Below are 12,838 nucleotides of genomic sequence, written 5' to 3'. Positions count from 1 at the left end.
TGTGGTAATAAAAATCTTCTGGAATTAGATTGCGGTGATGTGAATATATTTGTGAAAATACTAAAAACCACTGAATTGTAGACTTCATAAAGGTAAATTTTATGGCATGTAAATTATATATCAATTTAATAACTGGCAAGAAATACTGTGTTGTATTACTCTCCTAGATGCACACCCTAGAGAAATCCACAAACAGATTTAGCACATGGCAGTACTGCCTGGATGACTATTACTGAGACTAGGCTAAGTAACACTGGAGAAAATTCTCCTAACTGCACCCCTGATATTCTATGCAGGAGCCAGAAGCCGTGATTATGAGCTATAGAGCAACAGAGGAAAATCTTAAATATATGGTGCTTTGGTGTAAAATGTAAGAAACCAAATGAGATTTATAGTACGTTATTTTACATAAATTTTAATCTATTTATTTATGTGCATGCATACACAACACTGCCGGTTTCTCTAAGTTACACATCTATCTAATTGCATATATCAAACACACCAGTGCAGATGTCAGGGCGAGAGGCAAAGGCGGCTGGGATGCTTGATTGTGGAAAACAACTGTGCAAGGAGGAGTGGGAGTCCCGTCTTAGCTGCCGACAGTAATGAGCTTGCTAGGAAACGAGGATGTGAGGAGCCCCTTTTGCACCTGAGGTCCAAAAGGAAGAAAAAAAGAGCAACTGCTTCTGGCTCCTCCTGCCTAGAATGTCAGGAGTGTAGTTGGGAGAATTTCCTCCAATGTTATTTAGCCTAGTCTCAGTAATAGACATCCAGGCAGCCTAAAACCCCCGAAACTGCCGTGTGCCCAGGTCTTAATGCAGTTCAAATCCCACTTGTTATTCCTCTCAAAAAGCATCAGAGAGATGGAAGTGTATTCTTAATTCCCTGCCAAATGCCTTCCAAATGCTTTCTTCACTTCTGCTGTTCTCAATATTCTTTTCACAGGGGGCTGTAACCCTCTTTCTCTCTCATCCTCATCTTCCAGCTCCTAAATTGCCCTGATTCTCTGAGCTCTTGTCTTTCTGCTCTTTGGAGGATACATTTCACCTCCATGGAAAATCAACCCACTCTGGCTGCTACCAGTTCTAAGCACACATCTAACCTGTTTCATGTTTTCCTGCCTGCTTTATCCTGGCCACACTGGCAGCAGTTTAGATGGTGCCCACCCAGATCAAGAGTGGATCTGCCTTTCCCAGCCTTTCTCCTCTTCTCACTAGTGCTCAAACAAGATCTACGCACACAAACATTCCAGGAACCAGGATGGCAAATGGTGTTTTCTAGTCTTGGGCTGGGGAGAAGGGGCAGGCAGAGGGAGCAGAGGTGGTGCCCTCTCAGGGGTAGTAGTAACAGCTGGAACATGCTTCACTCTCAGAGCTTTCGTCCACAGCTCCATGCAGCTCCTCTTCAGTGTCCATAGGATCTGGTAACCCCATGTGATGGTTAATACTGAGTGTCAACTTGATTGGATTGAAGGATGCGAAGTATTGATCCTGGGTGTGTCTGTGAGGGTATTGTCAAAGGAGATTAACAATTGGGTCAGTGGGCTGGGAAAGGCAGACCCGCTCTTAATCTGGGTGGGCACCATCTAATCACCTGCCAGTGTGGCTGGGATAAAGCAGGCAGAAAAACGTGAAGAGGTTAGATTGGCCTAGGCCCCCAGCCTACATCTTTCTCCCGTGCTGGACCCTCCCTGCCCTCAAACACTGGACTCCAGGTTCTTCAGTTTGGGGACTCAGGCTGGCTTCCTTCCTCCTCAGCTTACAGATGGCCTATTGTGGGACCTTGTGATCATGTGAATTAATACTTAATAATACTAATAGGATATATATGTATCCTATTCTGTCCCTCTAGAGAACCCTGGTTAATATGCCCTGGACTCTTGTCTGTTAGTCTCCCAGCTCTAGGGTTGGTATTTTGTTTTCTTCGGGTTATGACTTATGGCTTGTTATGATTTTCCTTTCTTGGTCTTTACCCTTCCAAAACTTGTGTAAAAAAATTCCCTATATTAAATTCCATCTGTTGAATGCCTGTGTAGGTTTTGTTTCCCTGATTGACTCCTGGTCATTGTATCTTTCAGTACCAGAGGTAGTTCCAGCCTGGAAATAGACCCTCAAAGATGGGATTCTGGAATCAGTTTGGTCATATCCTAGGTCTTAAATGCAAGGCTGAACTCGGAAGCATTAGGCAATCAGATACCGTTAAATCCATGGCGTGTCGCAGCACCCCAATTGAAGCATTCACCTGCTGTTACGTGATGCAGTGTCTGTGGGATCCCATGCTGGAGAATGGCTGCTTCACTTGACCTTTATACTTTTACCGTATGACTATAGGGATTGTGGGGATTGTGAGGTGAGAGTCATATGGTACCTTTACTGTATGACTACAGGGGTTGTAGGGATTGTGGGGTGACAGTCATATGGTACTTTTACCGTATGACTACATGGGTTGTGGAGTGAGAGTCACCTGATACTTTTACCATATGACTACAGGGATTGTGGGGATTGTGAGGTGAGAGTCACATGATACTTTTACCATATGACTACAGGGATTGTGGGGATTGTAGGGTAAGAGTCATGTGGTACTTTTACCATATGACTACAGGGATTGTGGGGATTGTAGGGTAAGAGTCATGTGGTACGTTTACCATGTGACTGCAGGGGTTGTGGAGTGAGAGTCACATGATATTTTTACCACATGACTACAGGGATTCTGGGGATTGCGGGGGTATAGATTTTACTGTACTGGAGAGCTTATAGAGAAAATGACAAACCTGGGGCTAGAAAGGCTCAGCTTAAGTCATGGTGAGAGAACCAAATTGATTTCAGAGGAACCCTAAAATAATATCGCTGTTTTTGCAGTTGCAGTGAGAAGTGTTAGAACTCAGAAACAAAATGTGTGTGCACAAGTTGCAGAATTATAACATAAGTTGAATTCACACACCTGCTGACTCTCTTACGTGAAAGTTAGAGAGCTGATCGACTGGGAAAATGGAATTTTGAGACTTCTGATGGATACATCTGGATGGATTTAGATAAAGTTGGGAATCTTGAACACCTGAAACTCTCTGAGGGTCCTTCGCCAGTAGGCCTGGTCTCAATCTCTGAGGAGTCTAAATAACTCAGCCTTGTGTAGAGATCTTGTAATATGCTCACCTGAGGAAGGTGACTCGCAAAGTGATGCCTATTCTCCCCAAACACCCACCCTCTTCACCCCTTTTACCTATAACTAGAGTTGGAGCTTCCTGTACATCACCTGGCGGGGGGGCGGGCAACTGTAATATCTGCCCTGGGAGGAGGTAGTTTATAGTATAAAAGAATCAGGAGATATTGCTAATTTTCACCAGCAGAAATGTGAGGAATATGTGTGGAAATGAATTTAAAGGGTGTGAGGCCAAAGAAGGTGGAAGATAAATTGAGACTGGGTCAAATTTACTGGTAGCAGTGTACTCACCAGAGAGCCTGGATTTAATGTGTTAGCTCAAGAAGCTGAAATAGTTTCTAACAGTTTTCTTGATTGATTTACTGAAACTTGGACTCACTGATGACCTACATCCATTTGAGATGCCAAATCTTCCCCAGCATAATGCAGAAAATGGAATACCAAGGCTGAGAAACCCAGGAATGTCGGGGTAGACTTATGGTGTGTGTCTTATGTATCCCTTTCCCTGTGACCCTCCCTGGGAGAGCCCAGAAGACACTACCAAGAAATGCATCTGCCAGAGGAGCAGTAGTGTTCTTGGAAAGCTCTTTGGTAAGCTTGGGATAATAGGGTCCTAAAGAAGGAGAGACCAGAAGGCAACATCTGAGTGACAGAGATGGAGACATGTCAGGTGTCTCCAGCACTGACAATCGGTCATGGCATCGATGGAAATGCAATACAGGGAAAATCCACTAATGCTACTTGACATAGGAAATACAGGACATCTCTAGGTTCTGGTAGGTAGAAACCCAACTGTTGAGGATGCGCTGGTGAGTCCTGCACTCTCTCTCAGCTTCCACACTGAACCTTACCTGTAGACCCAGAGCTGTTTGATTGAAGGGGAATTTGAGTCTCTGAGCAGGATTCCAAAATACATTTACAGGGGGATACTGTTGATATTCCTCCCACCCTTTCCCAAAGGGCCCTTCAGCTATTGACTGGAGTGAGATGCGGCTCTGGCAAAGAGAATTGACCTGTGTCTTCTCTCTTCACTCTACCCTGCCTCCGAATTGATGCCAATTTCTTGGATCTCAAATGCCACTGAACTCCCCCAGGAATGGTGGTCAACAATGAATGGGCCCAGGCAATCTAGATAGTGGTTTAACAGCTTTTTTCCCCAATTTCTCAGTGTGTAATAGAGTAGACAGCCTTGACAACTGGCAGAAAGTCACATGACTCTCTGGACTATAGAGTGGGAGATTTTGTGGTGAGAAACACTAAGTTTCTCTAACACTAACACTGGGCCCTGGGATTTCTCCTCTGTACTATGAGAGTGAACAAAAGGAATTCCTCAGTTCTGGGGAACTGCAGAGAAGGGTCACTCTCAAAAGTCTGCCAATGTGTATGTGCGGGTGGTGCCATGTCCCCATATAACTTGACAGCTTGTCCTGTGCAGAAGATAAATGAATCTTGGAGAAAAATGGCCAAATTTTCTTAAACTTGAACAGAAGGTGAACACAATCACATCTGCTCTTCCAATTCTGATATTGTCATTGATGCAAATCGACACAGTCCCTACACCTGTGACCATTCCCCTGAATGAATTGTCCTCTGCTTAAAACACCTGGAATGGATTTTGCCTTTGACTGGAACCTGATTAATGCCTGTTTTTCCCAAGTGCAGCAGCCCAACCATCAGCCACCTGAGGGGGTGGCAGGGAAGGTGCAGAAGAGTGGAAATGTTGCCTTTGAATAAAGTGCAAATAATAGGTAGACTAGCCATTTTAATTTCTAAAGTGAGAGTGTGCTTTGTGACCTACAGGAGTGTAGGATTGTCTCCAGTGAGCAGAGAAGTCCTGGGACCTGCTGAGTTTTACTGGGGAAGGGAGAAATGAAAGCATCTCCCCCAGCACGGTAAATTTGAAGGCGCAGCGATACAGCATGTAAGTCATGTTCCGATCCCCATCGAGAGTCATTTCTTCAATGAACTGGTTACCCTAGCATTGGCCACCATTAAAATTAGTTGTGTGAGTTGCTTCAGACTTGTTTCGATGGCTACTTTTGAATCCCACAGAGCCAGCAAAGTTATCTGTAATGTTCTCTTCTGCATTCCCAGGAGCTTGCAAAATCCATGGTGCAGATAGAGTGGTGCTCTATGATTATCTGTTGAAATGAATGAAGAAGTGAATGCATGCCACAGAGAAGGAAATAAATGTCCAAGCAGCAAAAGGAATGACTGAGTTATACAGACGGATCTCACCGAATCAGAACTCAGACCCACATCTCTAGATTCATACCCTAACAAGTCAAATTGAATTTCTGTCAATCATGTTTCCAAACTCAAAGATAAGAAGAAGCCTTACCGAGAACCTTCCACATGCTGAGTACTAAATCCCTACAGCACCGTGAAGGGACGTCATAGACAAGTCAGCTTCCATGTTCATTGCCAGCTAAGACTCACAGGGCCAGAAAAGGAAGGCACGGTTCTGTAGAGACCATCAACTCCCAGAAAGGGAAGGACTCTCATGTATTCACCAATGCAGTGATTCTCAAAGTGCATCAGAACCAGCAGCCTCAGCACCACCTGAGGACTCACTAGAAATGCACATTCTCAAGCCATATCCTGACCTACTGAGTCAGAAAATCTGAGGGTGTGAGCACCAAGGCCTGTGTTTTAACAGACTCCCTGGGTGGCTCTGGGGCAGACTCACATTGGAGACCCACTGGACTCAGGAGTGACCTGAGACTGGAAAAGTGGCTGGCACTGACTGTACTCAATCAACGTGTCATGAGGGACAGCAGAGGACTCTAGAAGTCATGCTTTATTTATTTATTTTATTTTATTTTTGAGACGGAGTCTTGCTCTGTCGCCCAGGCTGGAGTGCAATGACATGATCTCAGCTCACTGCAAGCTCCACCTCCCAGGTTCACGCCATTCTCCTGCCTCAGCCTCCCGAGTAGCTGGGACTACAGGTAATGGCCACCACGCCCGGCTAATTTTTTTGTATTTTTAGTAGAGATGGGGTTTCACTCTATTAGCCAGGATGGTCTCGATCTCCTGACCTCGTGATCTGCCCGCCTCGACCTCCCAAAATGCTGGGATTACAGGCATGAGCCACCGCGCCCGGCTGTCATGCTTTCTTTACTATTCCAGACCCTTCCCTGGAATGGGAAATCCTTTTTGACTCTGGATACCCTCAAGTCCCCGCTTCATTGATGCTCCAAACATACAGTCACAGAAATGGCAACTCCTCTTTGAAAAAAACCAATATTATAAAAAAAAAAAGTCAACATTTAAAAAAGGCTTTATAAACAAAATTAACTAACAGCTCTTATTCATAGCACAGTTTGCTTCCATTTTTAAAGTAAGGCAGACAAGCTTCCCACAAGCAGCACTTCTCCTCACTGGCTTTACAATACAATTTGATGAATAAAAATTCAATTTACACAGAACTTTCAAGATAGACATTTATTGTGGAAAGTGGGGTATTTGACATTTGGTTCTGAGATCAATAAGTCTGGGGACTGTTTTGAGTTAAGGACAAACGCCTCTGTTCTCTCAGCTCGGCGGTGGTACAGGTGGGTCCTTTGTTCTGAGTCAGCGGAAGGCCAATGCAGTTTCCCATTATATGCGATCAGGTCAGGGGTGAGCGATAAATCCACAGAGGGCCAGCACCCATCCAGGCAGTTTCAGGAAGTCTATAAAGTGTGTATTTACTGAATTGTGCCAAATTGTTACAGGGATTTAAAAGAGAAATCAATCCTCCCATCTATCTCTCCTTGCAGAGAGGCTCTCATATAGGAAATGATCAATGCATGCCATTCAAAATAATGACAGAGATGATGACAATGATAACAATGTACACAGCTGTCTTCCCAACTGGAATATGCAAATACAGATGGGATTAATAACAAAGTACTTGGTTCCACCCATGCTTGGTAGTGGTAATTCTGAGCCTGGTTCTTTACATAATTAATTTCAGAGACTAATAACAGAGGGTTTAGCTCACTGTTAGCAGACTACACACCATATGGATTCTCTAAGGTTCTGGGAAAATGCATGAAGGTATACATTTGATTATTTCCTCCTGTGTCCAACTGTGAAAAGAAAAGTGACCCAGAACATAAACAAGTATGCAAAAACCTGTGTAATCTAAATGGCTGAATATTTGAGGAATTATTTTTTGCAAAATTTTATAAAAATTGACCAGCAAATTATGCCTTTAAGCATGGATGTGTAGAGGAGAGCCTGTGCCCCAGACACTGTAGGCCTGAAGGGAAGCGAAGCTTTGGAGGGAGGGCCATGGGACTCAGAGAACAGCTTTCTTTGGGGCTAAATCGGGGGTTAGGAAGGTGACAGCCCTTGTGACTCAGACAAAGAGCCTCAGACAGCAGCACCTTTACACAGAAAGCAGCAGGTATCTTCCTTCTCATAGCCCAAGGCTTCTGCCCAGGATTTACGTGAGCTCCACAGATAGACGCAGCAGCCACAGCAGCTGCAGAGATGGTTGGGGCCTCTGCAGGGGCCGTGTGTGAAGTGGCCCCTGACCAGAGAGAAAGGGCTATCCCTGAGCTGGAAGCAGACTCGCCCCAGTGGGGCTGACCCAGGCACAGCAGGTGTTGTTAACAGAAAGGGAAATGTTGGAGCTGGGAATCCCCAGTCCCAGGGCCCTGCCCATTGCTTTGTGTGACCAGGTCACTGAGTTAGTTATCTAGGGCTGCACAGCAGAGTGTTGCAGAGACTTGTCCTCTTCCAACAGCACATGTTGTGTTCCTGTGGGTTGAGAGTCCAGCAAGGCCCAGCGGGGTCCTCTGTGAGGCTGGAATCCAGCATCAGCCAGGGCTGGGGTCTCATCTGAGGCTCGACCGGGGAAGGATCCAAACTCATGTGGTTTTTGGCAGCTTTCTGCCCCCTGTAGGCCATCAGCCCAGAGCTTAGGTCGTTACTATCCTGCCCTGCCCTCTCCTGAGGGCCGTTCACTACAATAGGGCAGCTTGCTTCTTCTGAGCAAGTGAAGAAGGACTGTCTCAACAAGGACAGAGTCTCAATCTTAGGGGACCTGATTACGAGAGTGACATCTCATCATCTTTGCATAATCTATGGCAAAGTCAGAGGTCCACCCACATTCAAGGGGAAAGGTCACTCTGGGGGGTGAGTATCACAGGGCCTCTGGAGGGTCTGTCCACTTCAATCACTGAACCTGCAACAGGCTGAGGGCACCTGAAGGCCGGACTGAATCACAGCAGTAAGTGAGGAGTCAAAGAAGATGCTCATTCTAATTAGTTGGTAATTGATAACCATTCATTCATTCATTCATTCATTCATTCATTCTAGAGGCTGCCTGGAGGGGACACTGTGGCTGCTGGGGGGGACAGAGCTTGCAAGTGGTGGAGATGGAAGTCACAGGGCCTTGGGGACGCATCTTGCAGGACTCAATGAGAGCTACTTGCCGCCCATGCACTCATTCACTTGTCCATTCATGTCTTCATTCACAAATATTCTCCACGTGCTTGCTGGGCGCATGCTCCATGGGAGCTCTGGCAGTGGACAAAGGCCCTCAGGGAGCTGACATTTCACAGGTGGTGGGCGGGGCAGCAGGGAAGGGATGCACAATAGGATAAAGCACAATTAATGGCAGATGGTAGTTAGTGCTCTGCTGGTGGGGCACTCAGAAAAGCAGCAAGGATTGTTTAAATCAGAGCAACCTGAAGACCAGCCAACCACTGACGCACTTCCAAAATAATGTGCCCTGCAAGAGGTGGGAGGAAACTTTATTTTTCAAAGGGCTGAATAGAAGAACCAAGCAGAGGCCAGGGAGCTGCTGCTGGCTGGAGGGCTCCTACTCACGAGAAAACAGAGAAGGAGCAGGTGGAGAGGCGAGAAGAAAACCCAGGGAGCTGCGAAGAGGAAGTGGTATTTTCAACAAACCCAGCAGCATCAGAGTTATAAGATGGTAGCAATGAGCAGATTCAAACCTTTGGGAGAGCCCAGCAGGAACACGGGTGCTCATTTCAGAAGAGTCTAGAATTGCACCAGGTATATGGGAGGGCTTGTGAGACCGTAGACACCCAGCATGTGTGGAAGTGGTGGTTCTGCTGTGGGGTTGGGTCAGGCAGCCCCACCCAAAGGTGTCTTACCCATGGGTGCCTGCTGCATACCAGGCTGTGTTTGAGGTACTGTGGCTAGAGCAGAGAGCGAGGGGACAGAGCCCCTGCCCCCAGGTGGAAGGTGCTAAAAGTATGAGAAAAGTAAGATCATCGCAGTGACTAAAGCCATAAGAAGAGTGAGACCCCGTGGCTGGGGCTTGTGATGGGCAAGTGCCCCTTCAGCTAGGATGTTCTGGAAATGTCTTGGCATTTGAGTGAGAAGCAGTCTTGCAGAGGACTGAGGGGAGAATGTCCATGGCAGAGAAGATGGCAGGAGCCACAGCCTCTCTGGAGTCCGTCTTCAGGAGCAGGGAGAAGGCTGACCTAGCCAGGCAGGGGATATCAGGGCCATGGAGGAAGGGGGCACTGGGTTGGCGTCCTGGCCAGGCCTGCAGATGGGGAAGTGACCGTGCTGGAAAATACTGATTTCACTTTCGTTGCAAATGGGAAGGAACTATTGTTGTTTTTAATAGGAAATAAGCAATCTTCAAAAACATAAATAGAACACATTTTGGAGCTCAAAAAATATCCGAATCTGCATATCAAAAGCACTCATTATCAGTCAAACTTGATGAAAGAACAGCACCTAGGTACGCATGACACAGCGAGGTGACTGGAGTAATAACCTTCCAAATCTGAAGACAGAAGAAGCAGCCTGCCAAACACAGACAAAAAGTCAAACTGACTTCCAACTTCTAGATGCTAGAGGAGCTCTACAACTTTGAAGAAAACAGTTCTATTTGAACATTTCAGATCTAGCCCAGCCATGCCACTACTCATTTGTCAAGGCTTCAAGAGAAAGACAGAAGAAGAGAGAATATATTATCTCGGTGATATGGGACCTGGTTTGTTTGGCTGTGTCCCCACCCAAATCTCAACTTGAATTGTATCTCCCATAATTCCCCCATGTTGTGGGAGGGACCCAGGGGGTGGTGATTGAATCATGGGGACCAGTCCTTCCCATGCTAGTCTCGTGATCATGAATAAGTTTCGTGAGACCTGATGGTTTTACCAGGGGTTTCCATTTCTGTTTCTTCCTCATTTTATGTTGCCCCTGCCATGTAAGAAGTGCCTTTTGCCTCCCGCCATGATTCTGAGGCCTCCCCAGCCGTGTGGAAGTGTAAATCCAATGAAACCTCCTTTTCTTCCCAGTCTCAGATACGTCTTTCTCAGCAACATGAAAATGGATTAATATGCTTGGTATTATCCTTCTAAAACACCACCAACCAAAAGTGAACCAAAGCAATATATTCATGCGCTGGAAGGCTCCACACAGCACCACGAACTAGAAACAATACTGATAGGGTTTGGCTGTGTCCCCACCCAAATCCCACCTTGAATTGTAGCTCCCATAATTCCCACGTGTTGTGGGAGGGACCCAGTGGGAGATCATTGAATCATGGGGTTGATTTCCCCACACTGTTCTCGTGGTAGTGAATAAGTCTCATGAAATCTGATGGTTTTATGAGGGGTTTCTCCTTTCACTTCTCTCTCATTCTCTCTTGCCTGCTGCCATGTAAGGCATGCCTTTCACCTTCTGCCATGATTGTGAGGCCTCCCTAGGCATGTGGAACTGTGAGTCAATTTAAACTTTTTCCTTTATAAATTACCCAGTCTCCAGCATGTCTTTATCAACAGCATGAGAACAGACTAAATCAAATACCCAGCTGAAGGCAGAATTATGCCCAGGTGAATGTAGATGCACATGTACAAAAATAGTGTTTGTTACAGTCTTGTACAAAGCATCACAAGGAGTTACAAATAGCAATTTGATGATAGACAAAGACAATGGTCACGCCAACAGTAATGGGTATTGGACTCACACAAGGCAGTGGTAGTCTCACTCTGACACGGCCAGAGACCACAGATGGAAGAAATTTCCTCCCCCAAGTCCCCCTAAACCAGCCATCCTTTCTGCAGAAATGAGAAATGGAGAGAGACAGATTTTCCACCCTGTTCTGCAAGCTCCTGAGCCCAGTGTGACTACTGGGTGTTTTAGTAGTTAAAACAACAGATTCCTTTCTTTCTTTTTTAGGCAGGGGTGAGTCTAGGTTGGATTACAACCATTTTCAAGATAAGAGTCCCGGGAAACAGCCAGGTGAGCTCCTGTCTGGTAGAGGTATGTCCTGTACCAGGTGGCGGCTCGGAGTCTATGGAAAAGAAGAACCACCCTGGGCATATGGGAACTCGACACAGACCTGTAGGAAGAGCCTTGTTTCTGTCTCAGGGAGTCCTGAGGTCTTATCGCTCCTGAAAGAATCAACAATCAATTCTCCTGGGAAGGGAAGACCTTTCCCAAATTCAACAGAGACTAGGTCAAATGGTGACAGGTGCAGAAGGCACTGGTAAGGGATGTGTTTGCAGGGCAGGCTTCAGGTGTGACCCAGCACATCGCCGCGAGGGATCCATGCACCCCTGGCCTCATGTCCCGGCCCCCATCCCAGTGTACAACAGCTGGATGTGACATTTGTACCCACAAGCTCTGCCTAGTCCTTTATCCCTTACAGGTGAGAAAAGTGCTCCTTGGCATTTTAAAATTGGTCTCAGAAGTAATAAACAAACTTGATTTTGCCTTCCCCCTTTCTCATGGACGGGTAGAAGGGCTGGGAGTCTCTCTTCACTTTACTACTCAGGTGAAGCCCCCTCAGGAGCTCCTCACCAGGAGCGGGGGCACTGCCATCCCCGCAGTTTCCAGCCAGGCTGGTGGACAGGAACGGCTCAGAGCAGGAGGCCAGGCCTTCCCACGCACCCAGATGCGGCTGTCTCCAAAGAGCCCTGAATACAAATGATATTTTTCGTTCCCGTTGGGACTACAGTTTCCTTTTCTTTAATTTGACAGAATGAAGGAATAGGGTTGATTGGTTCTTCTAACTTTCAATAATGAGTCAGAAAAGATAAATAGGAAAGCCTTCAAATTAATTCTAAGGAGCTTAATTATTTTTTTTCCTGGGATGCATTCTTTCTGAAATGAGTTTTCCCATCTTCCTTGTGTTATAGTACACCACTTCCCACCCCCCGACAAAAGTTTATTTTGAGCTTAGAGAATGAATTTGCAATTTAAAAACCTGCTGTCATCATCATACGCATTTGCATAATATGGGCTCTTCATTAGAGCACAGAGAATAAAATCAGCCTGATAATCAAATCCATTTACCTGCTATTGATTTAAAGTGGACAGAAGGCTCAGGAAGGAGCTGTGGGGACGGCGCGCTGTACTCCACTGAGCCAGGGGAGGTGCTCAGAGGCGGCCTCGAGTCTTCTTGACTGTTGAGAGGGAAAGATCCACGTAGCTCTCCCCAGGCCCACCGGTAGAAATGCTGCCTCTGGCACCTTTCACATTTTCATGTGGGGGCATGGGTTCTGGAATACAATATAGCTTTCCTGAAGTTAAAATTTCCCAAGACAAAATTTCCAAGCAACCTGCACCAGGACTGCCAGGAGCAAAATCATGCCGAGTTGCAACCATCACCACCTCCCTACACACACATGTGCACACACAACATACATGCACACACGCACATCACACCACACACACACATGCACACTGCACCACA

This window comes from Mandrillus leucophaeus, unplaced genomic scaffold (assembly GCF_000951045.1).
Source record: "Mandrillus leucophaeus isolate KB7577 unplaced genomic scaffold, Mleu.le_1.0 Scaffold654, whole genome shotgun sequence".
Taxonomy (NCBI): Eukaryota; Metazoa; Chordata; class Mammalia; order Primates; family Cercopithecidae; genus Mandrillus; species Mandrillus leucophaeus.
The sequence above is the reverse complement of the archived record's forward strand: the minus strand, read 5'-3'. Positions refer to the sequence as shown.